This window comes from Panthera onca, chromosome B1 (genome assembly GCF_046562875.1).
Source record: "Panthera onca isolate mPanOnc1 chromosome B1, mPanOnc1 haplotype 2, whole genome shotgun sequence".
Classification (NCBI taxonomy): Eukaryota; Metazoa; Chordata; class Mammalia; order Carnivora; family Felidae; genus Panthera; species Panthera onca.
The window spans coordinates 176,245,335-176,260,241 of NC_138342.1; the positions used below are offsets into that span (position 1 = coordinate 176,245,335).

At 35.0% G+C, this 14,907-nt stretch overlaps 1 protein-coding gene across 4 annotated transcripts in view; it reads left to right on the plus strand.

Annotated features, from left to right (window-relative positions):
- The first annotated feature begins 1,264 nt into the window (after positions 1–1,264).
- The window catches only part of TEX15 (testis expressed 15, meiosis and synapsis associated), an 84,808-nt gene continuing 71,165 nt past the window's right edge, over positions 1,265–14,907 (plus strand). For all 4 annotated transcript variants that reach the window (XM_078445416.2, XM_078445418.2, XM_078445417.2 and 1 more), the window contains exon 1: positions 1,265–1,342. The gene's annotated coding sequence lies outside the window, so the exon portion shown is untranslated. The remainder of the gene's footprint in view (positions 1,343–14,907) is intronic.

Consider the following 14,907-nt stretch of genomic DNA (forward strand, 5'->3'; position numbering starts at 1 on the left):
TACAGAGTTTTAAAATGTGTAGTAATGACGTTTTCTTTTCAAAAGTAGATCTACAATGTCTATTTTATTTTATTTTTTTAAGGTTAATTTATTTATTTGGGGGTTGGGGAGCAGAGAGAGAGGGAGACGGAATCCCAAGCAGGTCCTGTGCTACCAGCACAGAACCTGACACAGGACTTGAACCTGTGAATTGTGAAATCATGACCTGAGCCGAAGTCGGACGCTTAACTGACTAAGCCACCCAGGTGCTCCTACAATGTCTATTTTAAATACTTTTTTTTAATTTTCTTGAATGCTTAACTTGGAAAATAGAAAAACTCTAGAATTTGGAGTTCAAAATTTTGCTGGATGTATCAGTAATAAAAACATACTTTTTCTTAAAGAAGGTGTAGCATTTTAAGGTATGGAATAGCACCATATAGAGATTATTATGTAACCAGTAGTACTATCCTGAAATCAGGGCATAAATTATATTTTAATATTATCCTGAAATCAAAGCATAAGTCTATTATCCTGAAATCAAGACATAAATTTGAAGCTAATTATAAACAGGTCATTAAGATTTGGACATATTTTATAATTGCTTATTGTTTCCATGGTGCATAAAATTAGAGTTATGGCTTAAATGTCTCTAGAAAGAAACTTAAAAAATGGTTAGGATAGTTTAGTGGTTTAGAATCCAGATATCAAGATTGGACTTGAAAACCAGCTTAGCAATTGGATAACCTTAGGCAAGATTCTTAAATTTTTTGATTCTCCCTGTTCTCATCTGGAAAAAATGGTAATACTGCTAATCAGTGCAGATTAAATGAGATACTGTATATAAAGTACCTAGATGGTGCATAGCATGTACCATAACTGTTTATAGTGACTTAATTAAACTTTTGGTATAAAACTATCAGTGTTTGTGTTTAGTGTTTTTTGCTATATATAAAAGTCCAAGGACAAGCTCATCTGCTATGTCACAATGTCATTTTCTCTGCTAGATGGCTGCATAAAAGTGGTGAGCTGATTCTGAATAGCAGATGAGAACGTACTAAAGCGAAGAGAAAGACTTAGGAAGAGGAGAGGAGAAAAGAATGCAAGGGTGTAATAGAGAAGGTACTGAGACATGCAGAAAACGGAACCTACCCTCCCCCCAAATGAAACAGGACTAAAAGGAAAGCAGAATTCACGAGGAAAAAAATGGCAGAACAAAAAAGAGTTTATTCGTGACGGAGAATGTGACCATAATTTTCTTCACCTCTGCCTTTTCTTTTTTTGTAGATACTCCTTTGTCATTTTTCATGTATGGACTGAGTCCTGATCATAACTGTATGATGGTAGATTCCATTGAGGAGTGGTAAGTATTTCAAATAATGGTTTTGTTACTGCTGGTACTTATAATACTGTATTGATTTTTTAAACTCACTGTCAGTAATCTACTTTATAATTGACTTATAAATAATTTCACAATAAAAAAGATATGTGAGGAATATGTGTATTTTTCCACACATTGAAATACTAAAGTATCCTTTGCAGGAAATTTTATTGGGTACTTATGAGGATCTGTGATTGCTGCTGGAGATTTAAAAATGGGTAAATTATAGTCCAGTGGAGAACATTGACCCATACAAAATTGACCTTAATTTACCATAAGTATTGAATCTTTGAATAACTAAATTGGAAGGTCAGGCCAATATGCAGATATTGCTTAGAATATTTGTGTTATTTGAGGTTTGGAATTACCTTTGAGCTAGTACTTAAGCAGAATAAGACATTTATTTTGTAGCCAGATTGTTTTTGTTTCTCCATTTTTAATCAAAAGTGTTATTGTCACATGTGGTCACCCACATATTAACTGGATGGGTTTTAAATGATACTTGTTTGATTTTGAAAACAAAACATGTCAGAGGATGGAAATTGGGCCAACTGTTGACATTTAAAAAAATAAAAGTGCCATAGTCATACACAGATGTACTCTGAGAAAATAAGTTTTCTAAGTAGTTTAAAAGTAAGGGTATCAAGGCTCTTTAACTTCTGAAACTGCCAAACTTTTATGACATCAGCTTGCATACACAGTACAGTTTTTTGCACGTACCTGTGTGTGGAACCACAGAGAAAATGTAAATAAATAGAGCTTGGTAGTGGTAGAGAGTGGGATAGGAATAGGAGGAAGCAAAACATTTTACGGTTTTCAGCTTTAAGCCTTACTGAAAACAGATGAGAAGAGTAAAGCTTAGGAGCAGGTGTTTAGTGAGTGGCAGAATCAGGACAAGAAATCCAAGTCTGCTGACTTCTTGTATGGAGTCCTTTCCTTACTATGTCATAAATACTTCAAAACCATTCTTTTTCAAGTTAATTTCATAAAGACAATTTGGAAGGAAAGTGAAAAGTTGGACTGTTAAGTTGCAGGAGTTTGAGCTCTGTAGCCAGGTTAGCCTCGGCTACTTGTAACTGGGCCTGAGATTTTAAGATATTTTTCTGCCAATGTTTTAACTAGTCACTGTGATCAGTTGCAGACTTTTTTTTGCATTTGGGGAAAAAATTGCTTGTTCAGTCTTAGCAAAGTCTTCAAAACAAACCTGAGAGCTTCTCTTAATTTTTTTGGGTAAATCTCAGGTTTTTATTTGGTAACATTTCATAATCTATTTATTACATCCACCCCCGGGGTAGTAAGATTTTATTCTTCCATAATCATTCAAATTAGTACAGTTTTACTCTAAATGTCCAGGAGTTTAGATATATAGTGCATTCTAATGTATGACATTTTCTTTTGATACAGCACATCTTTCTAGAGAAGTGGTTGATGTGGGCACTGATTTTCAGAAGCACACAGGTTCTGCTTATCTAACTCTTTAAACCTAAGTAAAACAAGTTATCAATGGAGGAGAGTTGTTCTCTTGGGAATTATGTTTGCTTTTTTTTTTTTTTTTTTTTTTAATCTTCCTTGTTATTTTCTGTAGTGAGTCAAGGTAGCTACTGGAATTACTGTGTAGTTATAAGCCCTTGTCTCTGACTCACAGTAATGCCCTCCAGGGAAATAGGACTCAACAGATGGCTCATCTTTTCCAAGAGGATTTGATAAGCTTCACATGGTGCTTTTCCTAAAAGATTCTGGGATTTGACAATAGCAGAATAAACAAAGATTATCAGAAAAGAAATAAGATAGTCCTAATGTCCATCTTAAATACAATTGAAAGTGTAAGAAAACTACATGAGCTTCCTTTGCTATTTTGTTTCCAGTTTCTGTTAATTTTATATGAAAAATGATCTAGAAGCATCTTTTGTTTAGTAACTTCTGCCTGTTGTGTATAAGACTAGGAGGCAGTTTGGGTTTTTTGGGGTCTTTTTAAGTTTATTCATTTAAGCAATCTCTGCACCCAGTGTAGGTAAGGCTTGAACTCATGATCCCAAGATCAAGAGCCACATGTTCCATTGACTGAGCCAGCCAGATGCTCCTAAGGGCCAGTTTAAAAAAACAACAACAAAACGACTATTTGTGATTATCATTGTTCTTCATGTAGGCATTCCCAATATCACTGCCTCCCCCTAAGCCAAACCTCAAGTTAAAGAAGAATTTGAGAGAGAGAGTTTAGGGTAGATTTCTGAGACACTACAAGGATGAAATTGAGCTTTCTTTATTGTGTCTTCACAAAGTGTTGACATGTAAACCTCTGGATAACTTGTAAATTTATCTTATGAGATATGTGTCACAAAAAAATGGCTACATAGATGTTGAATCTGAAATCAGTAAGAATAAACGATCTGATACTCAGCCAGATGCTGTTGATAAAATTGATAGACAAAAGTCAACAACATTCTGTAAGTGAAACAAGAGAATTAATAGATTTTACTGGTAGCCGCTAAGGGGCATCCTCTGCCCCTTTAAGGGGTTACAAGCTTCTAGTCCATGAAAAATAATGGATCATTTAACTTTACCTCTTCAGTCTCCACCCCCCCCCCCCACCCCCGCCTCACTAATTCAACAGACATTTATTGAAAATCTGTGTGAAGTTAGGTGTTAACCCTTGAATCATTAGGCTTTATATTTTTGCTTTTTGGGTTTTTTTGGTATGAGCTTTTTTTCTTACCACGATACAGATCATAATCTTGCTCTTTTATGATCAATTCAACCTCACCTTTTGGGAGATCTTTCAAAATTCCTCCAGTATTCATTTTTCCCTCAGAGTGTTCTGTTTGTTTATGATGGCATCAGAAGGAATTCTTCAAGACCTTCCATTTTTCTGTCACCACCCCATTCCTTTCCATGGGGCTGGATCTTTCTGCCTTTGGTCTCAGTGTAATGTTTCACTCTCACTTGGAAACTCCACATTACCAGAAACAAGTACTAGTCACTGTGTCTGTGTTGCAGGCACTGTCTCTACCTTTTTGACTACAATGTCTTTTGTGTTTTTTTTTTAATTTTTTAAGTGTATTTATTTATTTTGAGAGAGAGAGGGCGCGCGCACAAGTTGGGGAGGGGCAGAGAGAAGGAGAGACAGAATTCCAAGGAGGCTCTGTGCCATCAGCACAGAGCCAGATGCAGGGCTCGAACTCACAAACCGTGAGATCATGACCTGAGCCAAGATCAAGAGTCTGATGCCTAACCGACTGTGCCACCCAGGCGCCTACAGTCTCTTCTTGACATGGCTCCCATTCCATCTTTACTATTGTGCTGTTTAGTTTTATTATAATCTCTTTCTCTTTAACCAGTGGGATTTTTTTGTTGTTTATTTTTTTACCAGCTTCTTTACCAGCTGGATTTGTCCTGGTCACTTATTTCATTAATAATTTCCCTAAGGTTCTAGATTTCCTTTCCCTGGAAATGCCTCGCATTTCTAGAGAGTATAATGAATGATTATACTGTACATTCATATCCAACTTGAAATATTGTATTATGTTCTCAATTAGGATCTTATTTCATTACAAATATTTAATTTATGTTGGCCCCATTTAATAAATAAACCATACCTTTCAAGTACCTACTCATCCACGTTAATTTTAAAATCATTTTTATCTAACTGCAAGAAAGAAATCTTACTGGGATTCATAAAGGAATTGCCTTGAATCTGTATCTTTTTTTCCTCCTTCATCAGTCTCAGCACAGTTATTGTTCGGGGTTTTTTCGCTGTTACAAAGAAGCAATTTTGGTCTTTTGTTCATTTTCTCTATTATAAATTTATTTTCTTATTTTAATTAAATCAGACTTTTAATAATTAAGAGTGAATTAAAAGTTACGAAATCCATAAGAGATTCTACTCCCCAGCAGATTGGGAGGAGGCAGATTAGCAGAGCACAGTGGTAGCAGTTATTGAAAAAATAGTTGTCAATGTTAATAGGTCAATGAGTTGAGACTTCACCAAACCAGAATTAATTATCCCTCTGTCTTGTTAGCGTAGAAATTAAAACATGTATGTGTAACTAAGTCTAAAGTTAATCAGTATATTCACCCTTCTATAGATAATACGGGACCTTAGAACACTTTTTTTTTTTTTTAAGTAAGCTCTTAGACCCAATGTGGGGCTTGAACTCACAACCCCAGGATCAAGAGTTGCATGCTCTTCAGACTGAGCCAGCCAGGCTCCCCTAGGATCTTAGAAGGATTTTAATGCAATCCCTTTGAGATAACATGGTAGAAAAATACAAAAACAGAAAGTAAAAAGGATAGTACCAATAACTCAAGGCATAATTATTATTGAACTTTTGCTGTGTTTTTGCCAGGTTTTTTTTTTTTTTTTTCCCCTGCTGAATTTACTTTATGACCCATGGTATTTTCTTCCAGTAGAAACAGGTCAGTTCCTGCTTAAAGTATCTCAGACTGTCTCTTCATGCATTCTGTTTAGTGAAGAATTGTATGATAACCCAAACCCTGAGTTCAGTGTTACATATTTACATTAAAAAGATGTTACTCACAGTGAGAAATAGGGAGATGCCAAGAACATGTCCTTTCCAGGCACATGTCTAGTGAGAAAGGACTTTTTAAAACTTCCTTCACACTTTAACTATCTAATCCCTGTTTCTTCAATATTTTAACCTCTGAATATTTATTTTATATTCTTTGTAAGCTTAGAGTTACTGTTCTGTTAGCCTTAATTTCTTTTCATATACAAAATATCACCACTTTCTATATAGTATTCAGTGAACTAGCCAATTCCAAATCAAAGCACACACTTCACTTATAAAAATGTCAAATTATAAAAATGTTATAAAAACTGAATGATACAAATAACCAAGTAGGATTAAGAGTGGAAAAGGATTAAGAGTGGCTCAGTCCGTTAAGCATCTGACTCTTGGTTTCCGTTCAGGTCATGATCTCACAGTTCATGAGATCAAGCCCCACATTGGGCTCCACACTGACAGCAGGGAGCCTGTTTGGGATTGTCTCTCTCCCTCTCTCTCTGCCCCTCTCCTGTTCCTATACGTGCACGCACACACACTCTCTCTCAAAAAAAACAAAAAAGCTGTAAGTGTAAAAGGACTTGGAACATTTGTATAACAATAACTACCACCACCAACAAAAGCAAACTTTCCTTCATATTTCTCAAGATGTTACCTAGATCGGTAAGAACTTTTTGACATGTGATACCAGAATTCACAGATAACTTCTGATTTTTCCATTTATGCAAATCTCTGTGAAAGGTGTTAGAATTTTCTTCCTAGATATTCTGATTCCTAGCAAAGTTTTTGCTACATGTAATGGCATAGCCTTACAAGTTATTTTTTATCCTAATATGAAGTATAAAATACTCTACTTTCTTAAAATATTAACTTTTGTGGGTTTTTTGTTAAGATAATTTCATTTTATTAAGTTTTTATTTTAATTCCAGTATACTTAACATATAGTGTTATATTAGTTTCAGATGTACAGTATAGTGATTCAGCAACTCATTCAGCAATCATTACTCGGTGCTTATGATGATAAGTGAACTTTTAATTCCCTTCACCTGTTTCATCCATCCCTTACCCACTTCCCCTCTGATAGGCTTTATCTTAAGTGAGTACCCTCAGTTAAAGTTATTTTTTTCCAATAAGAAAATGTTTTACCTGAAGCATACTTCTGAATACATGATCTAAAATACATATATGCACCACAGGAACTAGGAAAAAAAAATTAACTCTAATTTACTGGAGGAAGGAAATAACAAAGAAAAATCAGAAATAAATAAAATAGAGACCAGAATAAACAATAACTTAACTTTTCAAGTAATGATCAGTTTTCCAAAAAATAAACAAAATTGGCAATGATTTAACTACATTAAGAAAAAAAGAGAAAAGACTCAAAAACCAATATGAGAAAACACAGAAATACATAGTGTGATAATAGATTACTATAAACAATTATATACTAACAAATCATGTAACTTAGGGAAAAAAGCAGATAATTCCTAAAAATGTACAAGTTAACATGACTGAGTCATGAATCTTGAGTCCAAGAAATAGGAAATCTTCTTATACCTATAATAAGAATGAAAATTGAATTTGGAATCAAAAACCTCCCAACACAGAAAAGCCCAAGACCATATGATTTCATTGGTGAATTCTACCAAACATTAAAGAAAATAACTAATGACAATTTTTCTCAAAATCTTACAAATAGTGAAATAGAGGGAACACATTCAAAATCATTCCATGAAGCTAGTACTATTCTGATACCAAAGCAGGATAAAAACAAAACAAGAACAAAAAAGTGTAGTTCATCTGATAGAAGCATTGCTACTTGCACATAATTTCAAAAAGTCATAATACTAAATATATATAATGAAAGACAGTTGTCTGTTGTCCCATTCTCTTCTGTTCCTAGTTATACTTCCTAGGGGCAGCAACCTTCAACTTCTGTAGTTACTTTCCTAGGTATTCACCTCCACACTTCTAGGTAATATGCTTTTACTAGTGTTTCTTGATTTATCAATGATAGAAATTATCCATTGATTTTGTCGTCATTGTAGATAAGAACATAACTCCTAACCACCACCATCTCACTACCTACCTCCATCCTTCCAACATATTTATAATTTTTTGTTAGAAATCAGTGCTCACATTATTATGATCTACGTATTGTTTTCTACAACTGTGATTGTCTAACTTTTCTCCTTAGAATTAATAATAGCTTTTTTAGCCTGCTTTTAAATGTAACATTTTTTCTGCAAATGTGCTAGTACTTGCCAGTAATGGTTTTTGGGGTGCTGAGATACATAAGTTCCTTTTTCTTTTTAAGTTAGAGAATTTTTTTTTAATTGAAGTATAGTTGATGTACAATGTTATATTAGTTCCAGGTGTGTGGGGAATTCTGTTCTGGAGCCCTCCATTGTCCTGCTTCAGTCTACACTGAGGGTTTCCTAGAAATTGTGTGCCACTTTCATCCATCCTAAGGTCACTACTCTGGGTTGGGTTCATTCTTTTTTTTTTTTTTTTAATCCCACGTCATCTTTATTTTAGATTCATTCTTTTTTTTCCCACCCCAAAGCACATCTTCCAGTAGTTTTCTAAGAAAGGGTATATGTTAATACTTGCATGTATGTTAACCCTTGCACACCTGCCAAAGACTTTCTCTTACCCAAGTACTGACATCATGTGAGCCAGGCAGGGTAAAAGAGTTAAGGATTCTATAACTTTCTACCCAAGTCCTGTTTTTGCTGGTGTTACCTGAGTTGTGAAACTTCAGTCTTACCAATACGAGCAGCTGTATTCTGGTTGCACAGTCATCATCTCTGTCTATACCAGTTTCATATTTGGAATATTCATATAGCCAAAACTATCAAAGACAACAATATTTGATCAAAGCATCCTTTGTCTACCAATTGTTATTAAATCATTTGATAGCAGTGGTCAAATTAAAGACTTGATTTCACCTTCTCTACATTTCACCTAATCAGTGAATTTTAGAACACTGAGATGGTTCCAGTTAGAACGAACACAGTCTAATTATATTACTATTTTAAAATTTATTATTCTTTAATAAAGTTAAGAACTCAGGTTGATAAAAAATTTTAAGCTCATTTAAATAAATCATTAAAAGCCAAGTTTCAATATAGTAATATAATTCTGGTTGTACAAGTTCCTCCTGAAACATTCAGGCCTCTGTTTTCTTTGTCAGTAATGGGCTGGGTATTAGGTCAGGATGAGTGCCAGTTTGATACTTTAGGAATTTTTTGTTTTTTACTGTAGGAAATTTATGAAGTGTAATAGTTACAGTATGGAATGCTAAATGGAGAGTTTTGGGATTATTGAAAAATAGCAAATGTTTGGTGGTCACATATTTTTTGTTAGCACCATTCAGCTGCCTGCCACTCAGTTTTGTAACATGTCTATCATATTTTTTCTGTTGTAGATTGCCATACTTTGGCATACTATTGTCAACTTAATAGTAATCTTTGGTGGGGGAAATAGTAAATAGTACATTAAAGTTCATAATTGGTAGTTGTTAATTTTTAAAAAATTCATATTGATTTTAATAAATGTCCTGAAATCAGAAACATTGAAATTTGAAAAAAATATGTTGCCTAGAAATGATATAAGACAATTGTTATATCAGTCTTCAGTCATACACACATAACGAAACCCCGTGAATGAGTGGTCGGAAAGAGGGAGGATATTACTGTAGGTATGTGAAGCACGAATTTGTCTAAACCCTCTGTGTGTATTTTTTTCTACCCTCACTTATATGTTCACCTGGTATAGAATTGAAAGTTTTCCTTTGAAACTAACAAGGTTGTTACACACTGAGCTGATGATTTGCCTGCTATCTATCATATTTCTTCTTTGCTAAGTTGTTCAGTTTCGCATTTTTTAAACTTCATATAAATGGCATCCTACTTTACTCTTTCACAACTTGTTTTGACATTACGTTTCATGTAGCTGTAGTCGATTCATTTTCATTCATGTTGTATTCCCTGGCATGTTGTATACCACAGTTTATTCATCCTGCTGGTTAGTGATGGACATCAGCAACAATGCTGCTCTGAACACTCCTCAGTTTGCTTTTAGGTGTACATGTACAGGAGCTTCTCTAGGATAATGGTTGTCAGAGATGTTGGTTTTAAAATTTGACATTTCCACCCTAACTGCAGTGCAATACAATCGAGTTCAAATGCTGACCATCTGTATTTAGTGTCAGACTCCCATTAGAGCTAAGTCTTCCGCAAAACTGTCCTTACTTCAGATGTCAGTCGCAAGTGGTTCCCCAAGCCGCCCATACCTGTGACCAACTGCTTACAAATTCAGAGGTTCCCACGAACCCCCTCAGTTTCAATAATTCACTAGAACAACACCCAGAACTCAAAAGCACTGTACTTAAAATTAGTTTTATTACAAAGGACATACATAGAATGCAGTCCTGGGAGGGTCCTTAACAGTCCATGTCTTCCCTCCGTGAAGTCTGGAGGCATCACACTTACAGCACATCATTGCGTTCACCAATCAGTAAGCTCCCTTGAGCTGTAGTGTCCAGTGTTTATTGGGGTTTTATTAAGGAGGTGCAATTGATTAAATCATTGGACATGTGATTGAACTCATTCTTAATCCTTCTCCCGGGTGGAGCAACTGAAAGTCCTAGCTGTCTAATCACGTACACGGTTTTCTGGTGACCAGCCCCGATTTTGAAACTATGTAGGGGCCCACCATGAGTCACCTTTTAGCATAACAAAGTCACTCCTGTCATTTAGGACATTCCAAGGGTTTTTGAAACTCTTTGCTGGGACAAAACCAAATGTATTCTTTATATAGGATCCCTTTAATCACCCTTCAAATTTAAGACCGTAAAGAACTTTTGTTAATGAGGATTGTATCTCCTGTACCTAGTTACAAGCAAGAAATTTTTAACCATACTAATTTTTCATTTAGAAATAGCAACACATCCATCATATTGACATAAGTAATATTTTAATGAAAAATAACTATTTCCCAAAAAAGTGCTGTTGTTTTCTATTACTGCAAATCAGGCTAATAGAAATCAGGTGTGGGGCACCCTGGACGGCTCACTTGGTTGACTTGTGATTTCAGCTCAGGTCATGATCTCACAGTTCATGAGTTCAAGCCCAGTATCAGGCTCTGCGCTGACAGCATGTTTATTTTTGAGAGAGAGAGTGCAACCGGGGGAGGGGCAGAGAGAGAACAGGAGACACAGAATCTGAAGCAGTTTCCAGGCTCTGATCTGTCAGCACAGAGCCCGATGCAGGGTTCGAACTCAAGAACCACAAGATCATGACCTGAGCCAAGTCGGACACTTAACTGACTGAGCCACCAAGGCACCCCTAAAAAATAAACAAACATTTAATAAATAGATAAATAAATAAACTTAAAAAAAAAGAAGTGAATTCTCACACTTGCTTCTGCATTTAGTCTTCTGCAGTTTTTGTTGTTTTGGTTGAAGAATATGAAGATAATATGACCTCACAGATATGTAGGTGGAAAAGAGGACCTGCTGACACCTTGAAATGCTCTTAAGGACTCCCAGAAGTTTTCGGATCACACTTTGTGAATTGCTTCTTGAGTATTCATACCTAGAGAATGGAGTTTCTAGGTCAGAAGATAATCCACATCTTCAACCTTACTAGATACTGCCTAGTTGTTTTCTAAAGTGACAGTACCAGTTTACACAGTCACCAGAAGTATATGAGAGTTCCACTTGCTCTGGCACCTTTTTAAGCATTTGATATTGTCAGACTTTAATATTTTCTGATCTGAGAGGTATGAAAAATTTCATTGTAGTTTTAAATTTGTGTTTTTGTTTTCCATATGGCTAGGTTCTGTTTGAATACTGTAGATTGCCTCACTGATTTGAAATACCATTATTAACATCTGCAAAATCTTGGGGACTTTTGGTCTTTTTTCTGACTCTGGTATTCCATTGTTTATTTTTGTGTCGATAACTACAGTTTTAAATTGCCTATTATTTACTATCCTCTCTCATTAATAAAACCTAAATTTAATTGAGTGATATTACCCAGCTAATTATAATTGCTATAATTATTGAATAAATTATAATATTTAATAGTCCAGTTTTCTTCCTCCAGTAACTTTCTCAGAATTTCCTTGATTGTTTCTTTTCCATATAACCTTTAGTATTATTTTTGTCAATTTCAAGATTGAATCAACTTTAGAGGCTTAATGTAGGACAATTTTAAATATTCACCATAATAAGTATTCCTCAAAAATAAAGTATGCTCATTCCCTCTTTAAGCAAGTCTTTTATGACCTTCAGAGTTTTTAGAAGTCTTCCTATCAGCCCAGATCATTTCTTCAGTTTATTCTTATGTATTTTATATTTTTTGTTGCAATAGTGAACAAATTATTTTCATTTTTAAGAGTTTATAAATTTATGAAGATAAAACTTAAGGTAATAAAAATGTAAACTGATAAATTCCTCCACATTCCTAAACCACCTAGTATTCTTTTCTCCATAGACAGCTAACGTTATCGATTTCTTTTAAAGCTAATTTCAGGGTGCCTGGGTGGCTCCGTCTGAGTTTGGCCCGGGTCATGATCTTGCAGTTTGTGAGTTCGAGCCCCACATCAGGCTCTGTGCTGACAGTTCAGAGCCTAGAGTTTGCTTTGGATTCTGTATCTCCTTCTCTCTGCCCCTACCCTGCTCACACTTTGTTTCTCTCTCTCTCTCAAAAATAAGTTAACATTAAAACAAATTTTTAAAGATAATTTATGCACATTTAGCCACTTTTATGCTTCTGTTTTTATTCTGGAAAGTTCCAAAATATATGAAAATAGAATACTATAATGAGTCCCCAAGTACCCATTTTCAAGCTTCAGCAGTTATTAACTGGATAATTTTAAAGCAAGTAACCCAGATATTATATCACTCTTTGTTTTGTGTGTGTGTGTGTGTGTGTGTGTGTGTTAAATCAACTATTGATTTTAAATCAACTTTATTGAGAATGCAACCTAGGAAAAAGAGATGAAATACATGAATTAGGTGTTAAGAAACATGAAAAATAAAGGTGTAGAAGTTTAAACACAGGTAACTAAAATTTCTATTCTAAGGAAATAGAACAATGCCACAACAATATTCAGAGATAAAGTTGCAGAAAATTTCACAAAAATGTCAAAGATACCAAATCTTAAATACAAGTCCATGAAATATTTACACTAGAACATTATAATGAAAATGCAGAACACCAGAGATGAAGAGATTTTAAAAGCTGTCAGAGAAAAAAGATTTGCCCTTAAATGAGTGACAATTATATTGGAGGTGATTTCTTTTTTTTTTTTTTTTCAATATATGAAATTTATTGTCAAATTGGTTTCCATACAACACCCAGTGCTCATCCCAAAAGGTGCCCTCCTCAATACCCATCACCCACCCTCCCCTCCCTCCCACCCCCCATCAACCCTCAGTTTGTTCTCAGTTTTTAACAGTCTCTTATGCTTTGGCTCTCTCCCACTCTAACCTCTTTTTTTTTTTTTTCCTTCCCCTCCTCCATGGGTTTCTGTTAAGTTTCTCAAGATCCACATAAGAGTGAAACCATATGGTATCTGTCTTTCTCTGTATGGCTTATTTCACTTAGCATCACACTCTCCAGTTCCATCCACGTTGCTACAAAAGGCCATATTTCATTCTTTCTCATTGCCACGTAGTATTCCATTGTGTATATAAACCACAATTTCTTTATCTATTCATCAGTTGATGGACATTTAGGCTCTTTCCACAATTTGGCTATTGTTGAGAGTGCTGCTATAAACATTGGGGTACAAGTGCCCCTATGCGTCAGTACTCCTGTATCCCTTGGGTAAATTCCTAGCAGTGCTATTGCTGGGTCATAGGGTAGGTCTATTTTTAATTTTCTGAGGAACCTCCACACTGCTTTTGGAGGTGATTTCTTAACAGGAGCAGTGGGTCACAGGAAGTAGTGGGATAGTATCTTAAGAGAGCTGAGAGAAAATAGCAGTCAGTCTAGAATTTTATACCCAGGAAAATTTAACCAATACAGGATGTCTTTCAAAAAAAAAAAAAAAAATAGAATTTGTCATTCAATTGTAAAAGATTTAAAACTTCCCCTTTAGGTTCAGGGAAAAGACCAAGGCACCTGCCATTATCACTTATATTTGACATACGTTAGAACTTCTAGCCTGCGCAGTAAGGCAAGCACAAGAAATAAATGGTATAATAATTGGAAAAAAGAAACATGCTGAAAATCATTATAATATGCCCTTCCTCATTCAGAAAGGTTATGATTGTTCATGAAGACAAATTATTAGAATCAATAGAAGCATAGCAAGGTTGCTGGCAGTGTACAGAAATCAGTTTCAGTGAAAGTCATTTTCCCTAACAATTGAGTGTATTCATGCCAATGTCAGACTGCCTGGCTTTAAATTCCAACAAACACTTCCTAGCTTTCTGTCCTTGGGCACATTATTTAACTTACACTTTTTTCCCTAATTTAAAATAAGGGAATCTTATAGGGATATGATGTTTAAGTGGATCAATATATACCTAAAGCACTTAGATAAGTGTCTGGTTCCTAATAAGTGTTACAGATAAATATTGTCATTATCATGAACACCACTTTAAACATTAGCAGTGAATAAAATACAACTTTTTAAAAAGATAATGTGTAGTGATTTAAAAATTATGACAAACTTAGAATAAATCCTTTATTTTTTTAATGTTTATTTAGTTTTGAAAGAGAGAGAGAGAGAGCAAGGGAGGGGCACAGAGAAGGAGACAGAGGATCCAAGCAGGCTCCAAGATGTCAGCACAGAGCCTCACGTGGGACTCAAACACCATGAACCATGAGATCATGACCTGAGCTGAAGTTGGACATTTAACTGACTCAGCCACCCAGGCACCCCAGAACTTACAATAAATTCTTTAAAACATGTTATACCCTTGTGGAAAAAAGAAATCTTTATTGAAAGATATAAAGGACATGAATAAATAGGAAGATAACCCATGTTCAAGAGAGGAAGACTCAT